The sequence below is a fragment of the Rana temporaria genome, chromosome 3 (genome assembly GCF_905171775.1).
Source record: "Rana temporaria chromosome 3, aRanTem1.1, whole genome shotgun sequence".
NCBI lineage: Eukaryota > Metazoa > Chordata > Amphibia > Anura > Ranidae > Rana > Rana temporaria.
Genome location: NC_053491.1, coordinates 431474471 through 431488171, shown reverse-complemented (window position 1 = coordinate 431488171; position 13701 = coordinate 431474471).

Below are 13701 nucleotides of genomic sequence, written 5' to 3'. Positions count from 1 at the left end.
AGGTCTAAAATATTCTGGCATTGTGCTGGAAAGACGGTTTGGCCTAGATCTCTCTCCCATTTGGCCATGCATGACATTTTAAAGTCTTCTGGGGGTGCAGTCAACAGTGTGTACATTTTTGAAACAACGCGGGGGAGGGGCTCCTCTCCCCCACAATATTCCTCAAACTTTGTTAATGTCCGACTGTAATTGTCTGCGTCGCCCAGGGATTCCAAATAATGTCGAACCGAACAGCTGTATTTCTACTGAGATTAAATTAAACACAGGTGGACTTATTAGGTGACTTCTGAAGGTTCCACTAGATCAGTGATGGCGAACCTTGGCACTCCAGATGTTTTAGAACTACATTTCCCATGATGCTCTACTACACTGCTGAGTGCATGAGCATCATGGGAAATGTAGTTCCAAAACATCTGGAGTGCCAAGGTTCGCCATCACTGCACTAGATTTTAATTAGGGGTATCGGAGTTAAGGCGGCTGAATACAAATGCACGCCACACTTTTCAGATATTTATTTGTAAAACGTTTGGAAAACCATTTATAGTTTTCCTTCCACTTCACAATTATTTGCCACTTTGTGTTGGTCTATCACATAAAATCCCAATAAAATACATTTACGTTTTTGGTTGTAACATGACAAAATATGGAAAAATTTCAAGGGGTATTAATACTTTTTCACAGTATGTCTGATTGACGCTACATTTCTTGCAGTTAAAGATTTCTGTTCTAGCAATCAAATCAACAACTCCTATGAATTCATTTAAATGCAACTATGATCCAAGTCTAACTTCAACCTGACTCTCTGGAATACTACTACAATATATTTTAGGTTAGGTAATGTTTAGTACATACAAATGGTTACAGGCTGGGAAAGGAAATTAATTAGCTTCAGGAAGACGGACACAATTGGACACGTCCACCATGTATCTATTAGAAATCCTGGTTAATTACAGCGTCTGAAGCAAGAATGTGGTAGATTACATTTCCATCTCAATGGCACAAAGGACATCCAGGAGTAATAACGTTTCAGTCATCACAGTTTTGGAACTTCCCTTAACCTCTCACAGCAATAATATAATCTTGCTATGGACATCTTGATATAGATCTCCATCTCCCACTCCTGAGAAACCTTAAAAAGTGAATTAGATATGCAGATTTGACCATTTCCCAGCATAGACGGTTGTATTTGGACTTATATTGTTCCCAGGAGATGACATTGTCCCCTAACATTTGGGATTGAAAATTGGTAAATTTTTTAGAAAGTCACAACTTTTGTTATTGTTTCCATTCCAGGATTAAAGTCAGGGATATGATGTTTTTCAGTGGAGGAGATTAGTTTGATCTTCATTTGGATTTTCTCCATAGTAGTAAGGAAAGTTTGGAGTAGAGGGATTTGGAATTGATGGAGTAATAGGCAGGAATATTCACATCCACAAGGAACCATTAGTAGTTAAAGAGATTGTAAACGATCATTTTGTAAAACAACCCATTCAGTTTAAAACAGAAATGGAAGGCAAAACATTTTTGTATAGATATAAAAAAACAACATTTTTCCTCCTTTTTATAAGTGATCACATTCCCTCTGTTCTCAGCTGCATAAGAGCTGGGGGTAGGAGAAGCGACAGTACACTGATCTTCCCAGTAAATGCCTTTGCAGTGGGGGTGTGTCAGGACAAGCCTGATGATTCAACATCTATCTTCGCCCTCTTTTTGAGATTATTAGCAGTCAAAAACTGCTCTACCACTCATATGCAGACGACACGCAACTATATTTCCGCATTTGCAATAAAAAGGATCATCACCTCAATCTAGAGACATGCCTCTCTTTGATAGAGAACTGGATGACAAAGAGTTATCTTAAACTCAACGGAGCGAAAACAGAACTTCTCCTGTTTCACGCCAAGCGTATGAATCAACCTGCAACAACTTGGACCCCCTCGCCCATTCTGGGCAAAATCATCACCCCTAGCGCCAAAGTCAAAAGTCTTGGGGTCATCTTCGACTCCTACATGACAATGGATGCACAAATAGGGTCTGTAGTCAGCGGATCTCACCATCTGCTGCGCCTACTACGCAGACTTACTCCTTTTATTCCCAAGGAAGACATAGCGGTCGTGGTGGGAGCTATTGTAAACTCAAGATTGGACTATGCAAATGCCCTTTACCTCGGACTCCCCAAGTACCAAATCGCTAGTCTACAAGTCGTTCAAAATACGGCCGCTAGACTTGTGACTGGGAAAAAACCTTGGGAATCAATCTCACCTTCACTGAGATCCCTTCACTGGTTACCAGTAAAAGACAGAATCACTTTTAAAGCACTCTGTCTAACGCATAGATGTATCTATGGGAATGCTCTCCATTATCTATGCGAAAAAATAAAAGCTCATAATCCCAATCGCGTTCTGCGATCCACCAATCAAAATCTCCTCCAGATACCGAAAGCCAACTACAAGTCCAAAGGAGAAAGGAGATTCGCGGTCCAAGGGCCTAGACTATGGAACGCTTTACCAACCAGCATTCGGTTGGAGGAGAACCACTTGGCGTTCAGGAGAAAGATCAAGACTCATCTCTTTTGATACCAAAGGAGACAGGAACAACAAGCGCCCAGAGGTGATTAAGTTCGCATGTGCTGCGCTATATAAGTTTTCATTCATTCATTCAATTATTGGAGGAGAGCAGGCCGAGTTCCCAGCATAACTAGAGAACTGACTACAGAATGCTATCCTGCTTAGTGTGGTCAGCTTTTAATAGGAAAGCAAGGAGACTAGCAGGAACACCAGGGATTTCACCCAAAGGAAGTAATAAAAAGAGCTCAGGATACTTTTTCATACAAGTACGTGGGACAGAAGGCACATATCAGGAATATGAAGTGTTGGGATAAAAAACGCTTTAATAAGAAAGTCCCCCAAATCTTTTAGACAAATGCATTGCTTGTCTAGAGATGTGTTACTTCTTGTAGGATCATATCAAGTATAAAATTATATAGAGATTTTAATACTGGGTTTGAGAGGACCAATATTCAGGAAAAAATAGCAATTTTTACGTATTATAGAAAAGGGAGCCCAACCAAGAAACTGTAGATGTATTCCAGTTAACCAAGGATAAGCTAACATGAGACCAGAGTTGAGGAGCAGTCCTAGAATTTTAGTGAATGATTGGAGTAGATGGGGATACATCATTCTATGCCTATGACCTCTTACTATCTTGTGTTTTTCATCCCAGTGTGCCTGTAATAAATCTTTTAACCATTGCACATAGAGACGCCTTTCTCTTTCCTTTAATGACTTCCAGAGCTGCTTCTTCTCTACAAAGTGCTGCCTTCAGTGCCACCTCTCCACTGCTACTAAGGACCAGATACCCAGCCTCACCAGAGCACGCTCATCTCTCCCTTCTTAGAAAAATGATTGACTATAATAGAATTCCTTTAATCAATTTAAATGCACGTGAAGCCATCTAAAGGCAGGAAATGAACATATGCAAAACTAAAAAAGAAGAATGTTTTATAATATTGTAGTCAGCGTGTTTGATCCTAGGGATCATAGACCTTAAAGTGACACTGAGTGATGTTCTTATTTTTTTTTAAATAATCCATACACATCCACTACTTAATGGCTCTAAAGCCTATTTTTCATGAAATTGTTTCTTACTAGGGTTTTCTGCCTCCTTGCTTCCATTTTCTTGAACCCCAGAACCTCTGCTTTTCCCCCTTCACTTCTGTTTGTTGGAAACAAGCATGGTCCACTGCTCTATGCACACTACAAATCCCATAGTCCACCTCCAAAAGCAAGTAAGAAGTTGTGACTACATTCCTACATACAGTGGGACCATGGCGACCAAACAAAAAAAAATAAAAAGGAATTTGGAGGAGGTGTCATGATCAAACAAAGGTACGTTTTGAGTTAAGAATACTTAAATAGAATACGATGAGGAAAAAAGTATTTGCTCCCCTGCTGATTTTGTACGTTTGCCCACTGACAAAGAAATGATCAGTCTATAATTTTAATGGTAGGTTTATTTTAACAGTGAGAGACAGAAAAACAACACAAATATCCAGAAAAATGCATTTCAAAAAAGTTCTCAAATTGAATTGCATTTTAATAATTGAAATAAGCATTTGATTCCATATCAGCAAGATTTCTGGCTCCCAGGTGTCTTCTATACAGGTAACAAGCTGAGATTAAGAGCACTCTCTTAAAGGGTGTGCTCCTAATCTAAGTTTGTTAACTGTATAATAGACACTTATCCACAGAAGCAATCAATCAGATTCCAACCTCTCCACCATGGCCAAGACCAAAGAGCTGTCAAAGGATGTCAGGGAAAAGATTATAGACCTACACAAGACTGGAATAGGTTACAAGACCATTGCAAAGCAGCTTGTTGAGAGGGTGACAACAGTTGGTGCGATTATTCGCAAATGGAAGAAACCCTATAACTGTCAATCTCCCTCAGTCTGGGGCCGCATGCTAGATCTCACCTCGTGGAGTTTCCGTGATCATGAGAAGGGTGAGGAATCAGCCCAGAACTACACGGGAGAGTCTTGTCAATGACCTCAAGGCTGCTGGGACCATAGTCACCAAGAAGACAATTGGTAATGCACTACGCTGTGAAGGACTGAAATCTTGCAGCGCCAGCAAGGTCCCCCTCTAAAGAAAGCACGTGTACAGGCCCATCTGACGTTTGTTAATGAACATCTGGAAGATTGAGAAGAGAACTGGGTGAAAGTGTTGTGGTCAGAAGAGACCAAAATCAAGCTCTTTGGCATTAACTCGCCGTGTTTGGAGTAGGAGGAATGCTGCCTGTGACCCCAAGAACACCATTTCCACCATCAAATATTGAGGTGCAAACATTATGCTTTCGGGGTGTTTTTCTGCTAAGGGGACAGGACAACTTTACTGCATCAAAGGGACGATGGGTGGGGCCATGTACCGTCAAATCTTGGGTGAGAACCTCCTTCCCTCAGCCAGGACATTGAAAATAGGTTGTGGATGGGCATTCCAGCTTGACGATGACCCAAAACACATGGCCAAGGCAACAAAGGAGTGGCTCAAGAAGAAGCACTAAAAGGTCCTTGAGTGGCCTAGCCAGTCTCCAGACTTTAATCCCATAGAAATTATGTGGAGGGAACTGAAGGTTCAAGTTACCAAACAACCGCCTCAAAACCTTAATGACTTGGAGAGGATCTGCAAAGCGGAGTGGGACAAAATCCTTCCTGTGAAGTGTGTAAGCCTGGTAGCCAACTACAAGAAACGTCTGACTTCCGATTGCCAACAAGGGTTTGGTCACCAAGTACTAAGTCCTGTTTTGTGAAGGGGTCAAATACTTATTTCACTCATTAAAATGCAAATCAATTTATAACTTTTTTGAAATGCATTTTTCTGGATTTTTTTGTTTGTTATTTTGTCTCTCGCTGCTAAAATAAACCGACCATTAAAATTATAGAGCCTTGATAGCCTAGAGTGGGGGTATATCTGGCGAATATTGGGAGAATTTGGTTTAGGTCCCTCATTTATCAGGTGTATAAAAATATTGTATAATGGACCTAGCGCTAGAATTAGAGTCAACAATGATTATTCAGGTAAGATCCAACTAGAAAGGGGGACAAGACAGGGGTGTCCATTGTCACCCCTGCTCTTTGCGCTTGCAATGGAGCCACTGGCTATTGCAATACGATCAAATATAAATATTGAAGGGTTCTTGAGAGCGACAGGTGAGGAGAGAATTGCATTATATGACGATGATGTCCTCCTATTCCTGGGGGATACAGAGCAATCCCTCAGGCAGGCGATGAGTACCTTCAGAGAATTTGGAAGACTCTCGGAACTGGTCAAAAACTGGGAGAAATCAGTACTTATGCCGGTGGACCCTATTGGGAATCAAATACTGTCAGAAATTCCCCAATTGGAAGTAGTTGAGACAATAAAATACCTAGGTATAGATATAGCAAGAGATTCGAATAAGTATATAAACAATAATATAGTCCCCCTTCTGGCTAAATTTAAAAGTAAAATCGAAATCTGGGAGTGGCTCCCATTATCAGTGGCAGGGAGATGCAATTTGATTAAAATGCTGTGGATGCCACAACTACTATACTTATTGCACAACTCCCCGATATGGATACACAAGAAATGGTTTAAAAAAAATTGATGCACTGTTTAGAGAACTAATATGGAAAGGAGGTCAATCCAGGATAAGTTTACAAACTTTACAGTTATCAACAAGGGAGGGGGGTATGGCGGTGCCACATCCCCAGAGCTATTTTTTTGCAGCCCATCTGCAACACTTAGGAGTTAGTAAAGATTCAGGAGGAGGTATAAATGGGGGATTAATGATATTAGGGGCACCCCATAAGATAGTAGTGGAGGTATTGGGGTTGAACTCTTTTGTCAATAGAACCCCCACAGTAAGGCTGGCCATAAAGGTATGGAAAGCAGTAAAGTCACTAAGGGGACAAGGTGGGGCGACAGAATATACCCCCCTCTTGAATAATAGGAACCTTCGGGAGCTGAAGATGATAGGAAAAATCAAAGAATGGGAAATAAAGGGGATAGATAGGCTGGTCCAGTTATATGAGGGAAGTACGTTAAAAACATTTACAGCGCTGAGAGAGGAATATGACATACCCAAACACTCATTTTATAAATACCTACAAATTAGACACGCATTAAATTCTCAGTTTGAGAAACAAGGCCCGGTCTGGACTAATACCCCTATTTACCAAAGAATAGGTAGCCTGAGTAGGAGTGGGGGATTTATATCAGAAATATATCCACATATATGCGGAGGAAGCATTGAGGGGAAAATGGGAAGATGACCTAGGCACAATATCAGATGGGCAATGGAAGAGGATATTAGAGAAGGGACACTTGGTATCGGTCTCACCACGCAGAAAGTCTCACATTTGATGTTGGTACACAGGACAAATACACTTAAGAGACTATTCAAGTTTGGGTGGAGAACAGATGCAAAGTGCCCCAGGTGCCAGGACACGGGGGACCTGTTACACATGGTATGGAGGTGCCCAATATTGTTACGATATTGGTCAGAGATCCTCGATACTATAAACACGATATACAAAACTAGGCTGGAAATGGACCCCAGACTTTGTATTTTGGGTCTGGGGGATGGAATAAGTGGAACAGCGAGTATAACTAAAGTAGTGATGAGGTGTCTTTTCCAGGCAAGAAAATTAATAGTGCAGAGATGGCAAGCAGAGAAGCCCCTCTCTGTAAGAGATTGGGTTAACATAGTTACAGAGACGATATGGAAGGAAAAAGTAGTTTATACAAAGAGAAGAAACTTTAACCACTTCCATACAGGGCATTTTCACCCCCTTCCTGCCCAGACCAATTTTTAGTTTTCAGCGCTTTCGCACTTTGAATGATAATTGAGCGGTCGTGTGACGTGGCTCCCAAACAAAATTGACGCCCTTTTTTTTCCACACATAAAGCTTTCTTTTGGTGGTATTTGATCACCTCTTGAGTAAGGGCAGATGATTCAGGTAGCTGTAAAAAGTGTGACGGGATTCCCTGCCCCCTGTAATGTAGTGGGCCAAATAATAAGTAAGTAAATGTAAGTGAGATTCCCCAACCCCTGTAACATAATAGGTCAAATAAGTAGAGAAGTTGCTGAGAAATGTAAGTGAGATTCCCCGCCCCCTGTATTGTAATAGGCCAAATAATAAGTAGAGAGGTTGCTGAGAAATGTAAGTGAGATTCCCCACCCCCTGTAATGTAATAGGCCAAATAATAAGTAGAGAGGCTGCTGAGAAACGTAAGTGAGTTTCCCCGCCCCTGTGATGCAAAAGTAAAAAATAAACATTCATATTCACCTAAATGGGTGCAGTATCAATCCAAGCTGCAGTTGTCCCCCACCAACTCTACACTGAGAACTGAGTGATCAAAAACCTAATTGCTCAGTCATTCAGTCTTCTCTGAGTATGGAGTGGAGACTGTCGGTCACCGCTCTGTGCTCTGCCTCTCCAGAGCTCACTGAAGCACAGGGTTTTGGAGAGGATGGGAATGGCTGTCTCAGGCTCTCAGCAGTGTACTCGTCAGGCATCTGGGTGTATCCTGACATTCTTGTCGTAATCCATGCAGAGCAGGGGGAATCTGGGTGACAGGAATGCAAAAGTAAGTGCACTTGTGTGATCCACAGAAGTATGACCAAAAAAGCTTTGGCCATACACTCACCGACCACTTTATTAGGTATACCTCTTCAATTACTTGGTAACACAAATTGCTAATCAGCCAATTACATGGCATCAACTCAATGCATTTAGGCATCTGGACGTGGTAAAGAAGATGACTTGCTGAAGTTTAAACCGAGCATCAGAATGGGGAAGAAGGGGGATTTAAAGGATTTGGAGCATGACATAGTTTAAGGTGCCAGACAGGCTGGTCTGAGTATTTGAAAAACTGCTGATCTACTGGTATCGTTACGCACAACCATCTCTAGGGTTTACAGAGAATGGTTCAAAAAGAGAAAATATCCAGTGAGCAGCAGTTGTGTGGAGCAAAACGCCTTGTTGATGTCAGTCACTAGCTCTCTGCAGGCTGAAGACCACGAGCTGAGTGATCAGCAGTCTTTGATCGCCGGCAAGGGACAGATAAAGCATTTGACCAATGCTGCATTCACCTAGAAGAGTATAATTTTTTTATGAATCCCATACTTCTCTTTTAAATTATATTTTCAGAAAATCATGATACTGCCTTGGGGTTATGTTATGTGGTCAGCTTAAGTGGAAATTATGCTTTTCATAACTCCAGTTTAATTGCTGCGGCAAAACCATCTAAACTACCCTGACCAGTTACCACAATAGTCATGCTGCATTCCTGTTAAACACCTCAAGAGTACAAATATTAATTATGACATTGCTCAGTGCTCACTGCATTGCGCTATTCCCGTAAGCCCCGTGCTGACTCTTCTGTCCTGTTGTTCCAGCATAACCTTGACACAGTCCACACGTCTTTGTCGCTGCTGTTGGGGCTTTGAGAATGCTGCAAAGAATGAGGTTTTCCAGGGTCCCAGAATTGGGGAATATCCAGAACACAATGCCTTATTAGGAGAGGCACCCTCTGCGTACAGCAGTGCGTCTGTCTGAGGATGGGGGGTGGAGGCTATGTTTGATATCTCACAAAAGGCCAGAATTCATGATAAACAAGAATCTCTGCCAGACAGAATAGAGACAACGAGGAAGATAAAAAGACAGAGGAAACCGGAGGCAAGAAAATCATTAACGTGCACCTGAAGTCAGAGAATACAATATGTCATATAAGAGGCAGGAAAGCAAAGCACCCTGGTTTATTTAAAGGCCAATTGAACTCTCAGTTTAAATCAACTAAAGACTTTCCAAGTGCACTGAAGAAAAGGTGTGCAAAGGTATGCTCACAGATCCACTGTCGATCGAAGCAGAGCGACACAGTTTTAAAGAGCCCAGACGATCGGACATTCCAACAACAAAACCGTGGATACATTTCCGACAGATGTTGGCTCAAACTTGTCTTGCATACACACGGTCACACAAAAATTGTCGTAAATTCCTAAAGTCAAGAACGCAGTGACGTACAACACGTATGACGGCACTAGAAAAGAGAAGTTCAATACCAGTCGTGTTAGTAGAAGTTTGGTGAGAGAGGATTCACGCTTTTCAGCCTCATGCTTTTCAGTTCGTTACAGCGTGACAAATGTGCTATCTCCATTACAAACGCTAGTTTTACCAGACCGAGCGCTTCCGTCTCGTACTTGATTCAGAGCATGCGTGGAATTTTGTGCGTCGGAATAGTCCACACACGATCGGAATTTCCAAGAACGGATTTTGTTGCCGGAAAATTTGAGAACCAGCTCTCAAATTTTTGTTGTTAGAAGTTCCGACAGCAAATGTCCGATGGAGCCTACACACGGTTGGAATTTCCGACTAAAAGCTCCCATCGAGCATTTGTTGTTTAAAATTGCGAGCATATGTACACGTCATTAGAGCGCTTGGGAGGCAATATACATTTTTTTAATAAATATATACAGTTAGGTCCATATATATTTGGACACAGGCACAATTTTCTTTCTAATTTTTTTATTGAAATCATCTCAGTTAAGACATAAGAAAATCTTGAAATACACATACATATGGCACATCTTGTATAACATAAAGCCAAGAGACAAAATGGAACAGTCTAGCTAACAACTTCATATTTTGGTTAATTCGCTGCTAACTTTGAGGAACAGAGGAAGGCTAGAGAAGAGGCACCCCTAATGGGAGCATACTGTGCCCTGGGGGGGGGCTCCCTCACTCCCTGCGACTAGCCGCATGGGTCTGTAACAGATAGTAAGACCGACGAAGGTAAAGGTCCTGTAGAACCTAGTAAACCCAATTAGGTAATAATGGTTTGAACAAGATGAATTCATCTGAAGTGTAGAAAGAAAAGGGAAAGGTGAGAAGAAAAGAATTAGGCGAGGGGGAGGGGGATAGGGGGCCAATCACCTGGATAGGATAGAATTGAAGAGGAATTGGAATCGTAGTAATCGTGATCCCAACGTAATGCGCCCGGGGTTCCTAAATAGCTTCAAATTTAGATGCAGAGTCTGTTAATATGCTGGCTAATTTTTCTTGGGTCATAATCCATGAGATTTTGCGAGTGGCAGCTGCAAGGGAGACCCTGGGTTGCTTCCATGCTTTAGCAATAGATATTTTGGTACCAGTCAGGATGAAAATAATAAATTTACGGGTGTGTTTGTGAGTCTTCGGCAAGTCGTCATTCAAGAGGGCTGTGGATGGGGTTCAAGGGAGTAGGCAGTGATTTTGTAGATCATGTTAAAGATCTATTTTCCAAAATTGCCTAATACGAGGGCATTTCCACCAAATGTGGGACATGGTACCCCGAAGATGGCATCTTCAGAAGCATAGGGGATTCGCTGTTGGGAAGATGGAAGCCAGCTTTGCAGGAGTATAATACCATATAGACATTACCTTGAGGTTAGCCTCTATAAGGGAGATATTTAATAAACCGGTATAAGATCTGGAGTGGACCCTCTGCCACTTTTCGATATCCCAGTGAATCTTCCCAGGCTGTAGGAGGATTTGTCAGTTGGGTTGGCAAGAGACTGGTAGATTACTGTGATTCAACCCCTTAGTTCCCCACGGCTGACTGCACCAACTTTCGTAGGCTGTAAAGGCACAGGCACAATTTTCACACTTTTGGCTATGTATGCCACCAGATTTAAATAAAACAAAACAATCCAAATTAATTTAAAGAGCAGACTTTCAGCTTAAATTCAATGGGTTGAACATAAAGTACAATTTTTAGGAACTGCAACCATTTTTATACACACAAATGTAATTGGAAAAATCTACAATCATACATAATATGTTCATTTTTAATATTTTGTTGAGAATCCTTTACTGGCAACGACTGCCCAAAGTCTGGAATCCATGGACATTACCAAAGACTGGGTTTCCTCCTTTCTGGTGCTTTGCCAGGCTCCAGCTGCAGCTGTCTTCAGTTGTTCTTTGTTTGTGGGTCTTTCTGCCTTTAGTTTTGCCTTCAGCAAGTGAAATGCATGCTCAATTGGGTTGAGATCAGGTGACTGACTCGGCCATTGCAGAATATTCCACTTATTTTCCTTCAAAAGCTCCTGGGTTGCTTTTGCAGTGTGTTTTGGATCATTGTCCATCTGTACTGTGAAGCATGGCCCAATCAACTTTGCTGCATTTGGCTGAATCTATGCTGACAGTATATCTCTAAACACTGCAGAATTCATCCGGCTGCTTCTGTCTGTCACATCATCAATAAACACCAATGACCCAGTGCCACTGGAAGCCATGCATGCCCATGCCATCACACTGCCTCTGCCATGTTTTACAGACAATGTTGTGTGCTTTGGATCATGAGATGTTCCAAGCCTTCTCCACACTCTCGTCACTCTGGTAGAGATTAATCTTAGTTTCATCCGTCCAAAGAATGCTTTTCCAGAACTGGTCTGGTTATTTTAGATGTTTTTTTGGCAAAGTCTAATCTGGCTTTACTATTCTTCAGGCTTATGAATGGTTTGTACCTTATGGTGAATCCTTTATATTTGCTCCTGTGAAGTCTTCTCTTGGTTGTAGACTTTGACAATGATACGTCCACCTCCTGGAGTGTGTCCTTCACTTGTCTGGATGTTGCGAATGGGTTTCTCTTTACCATAGAGAGGATCCTACGATTTTCCACCAATGTTGTCTTCCGTGGACATCCAGGCCTTTTTATGTTGCTGAGCTCACCGGTGCATTCTTCTTTACCCAGAATGTACTAAACTGTTGATCTAGCCACTCCTAATGTTGCTGCTATCTCTCTGTTGAATTTGTTTTGTTTTTGAAGTCTTACAATGGCCTGTTTCACAGCTCCCTTGAACACATGATGTAGGTTCACAGCAATAGATTCCAAATGCAAATACCACACTTAGAATCAACTCCAGATGTTTTACCTGCTTATTTGATGAAGAAATAACAAATGAGTAGCTCACACCTGGCCATGAAAAAGCTTTTGATTCAACTGTCCAATTACTTTTGGTCCCTTGATAAATGGGGCTGGCTATTCTTAACAGCGGGAGCTCACCCGAAATTTTTTTTTTAACATTAGATCGAGGCTAATTTTACTAAGCAGAATCGGGTGTTTTTTTTTTTAAATGAATGCAGTACTTACCGTTTTAGAGATCGATGTTCTCCCGCCGCTTCCGGGTATGATCTTTGGGACTGGGCGTTCCTATTTGATTGGCAGCCTTCCGACGGTCGCATACAGCGCGTCACCAGTTGCCGAAAGTAGCCGAATGTTGGTGCGCAGGCGCCGTTTGGCTACTTTCGGGAACTCGTGACGCGATGTATGCGACCGTCGGAAGGCTGTCAATCAAATAGGAACGCCCAGTCCCGAACAGTGGCGGCTGGTGCTCAAAATTTTTGGGGGGGCGCAAAGGAAAAAAAAAATTGCAGTCTCACTGTGCCCAAACGCAGCCACTGTTACATGCCATCAAATGCAGCCACTGTGCCATCAATTCGCACCACTGTGCCATGCCATTAAACGCAGTCACTGTGCCATGCCATCAAATGCAGTCACTGTGCCATCAATTCGCACCACTGTGCCATCAATTCGCACCACTGTGCCATGCCATTAAACGCAGTCACTGTGCCATGCCATCAAATGCAGTCACTGTGCCATCAATTCGCACCACTGTGCCATCCATTGTCACCACTGTGCCATGCCATTAAACGCAGCCACTGTGCCATACATTGTCACCACTGTGCCATGCCATTAAACGCAGCCACTGTGCCATCCATTGTCACCACTGTGCCATCCATTGTCACCACTGTGCCATGCCATTAAACGCAGCCACTGTGCCATACATTGTCACCACTGTGCCATGCCATTAAACGCAGCCCCTGTGCCATACATTGTCACCACTGTGCCATGCCATTAAACGCAGCCACTGTGCCATCCATTGTCACCACTGTGCCATCCATTGTCACCACTGTGCCATGCCATTAAACGCAGCCACTGTGCCATACATTGTCACCACTGTGCCATGCCATTAAACGCAGCCACTGTGCCATCCATTGTCACCACTGTGCCATCCATTGTCACCACTGTGCCATGCCATTAAACGCAGCCACTGTGCCATCCATTGTCACCACTGTGCCATTCATTGTCACCACTGTGCCATGCCATTAAACGCAGCCAC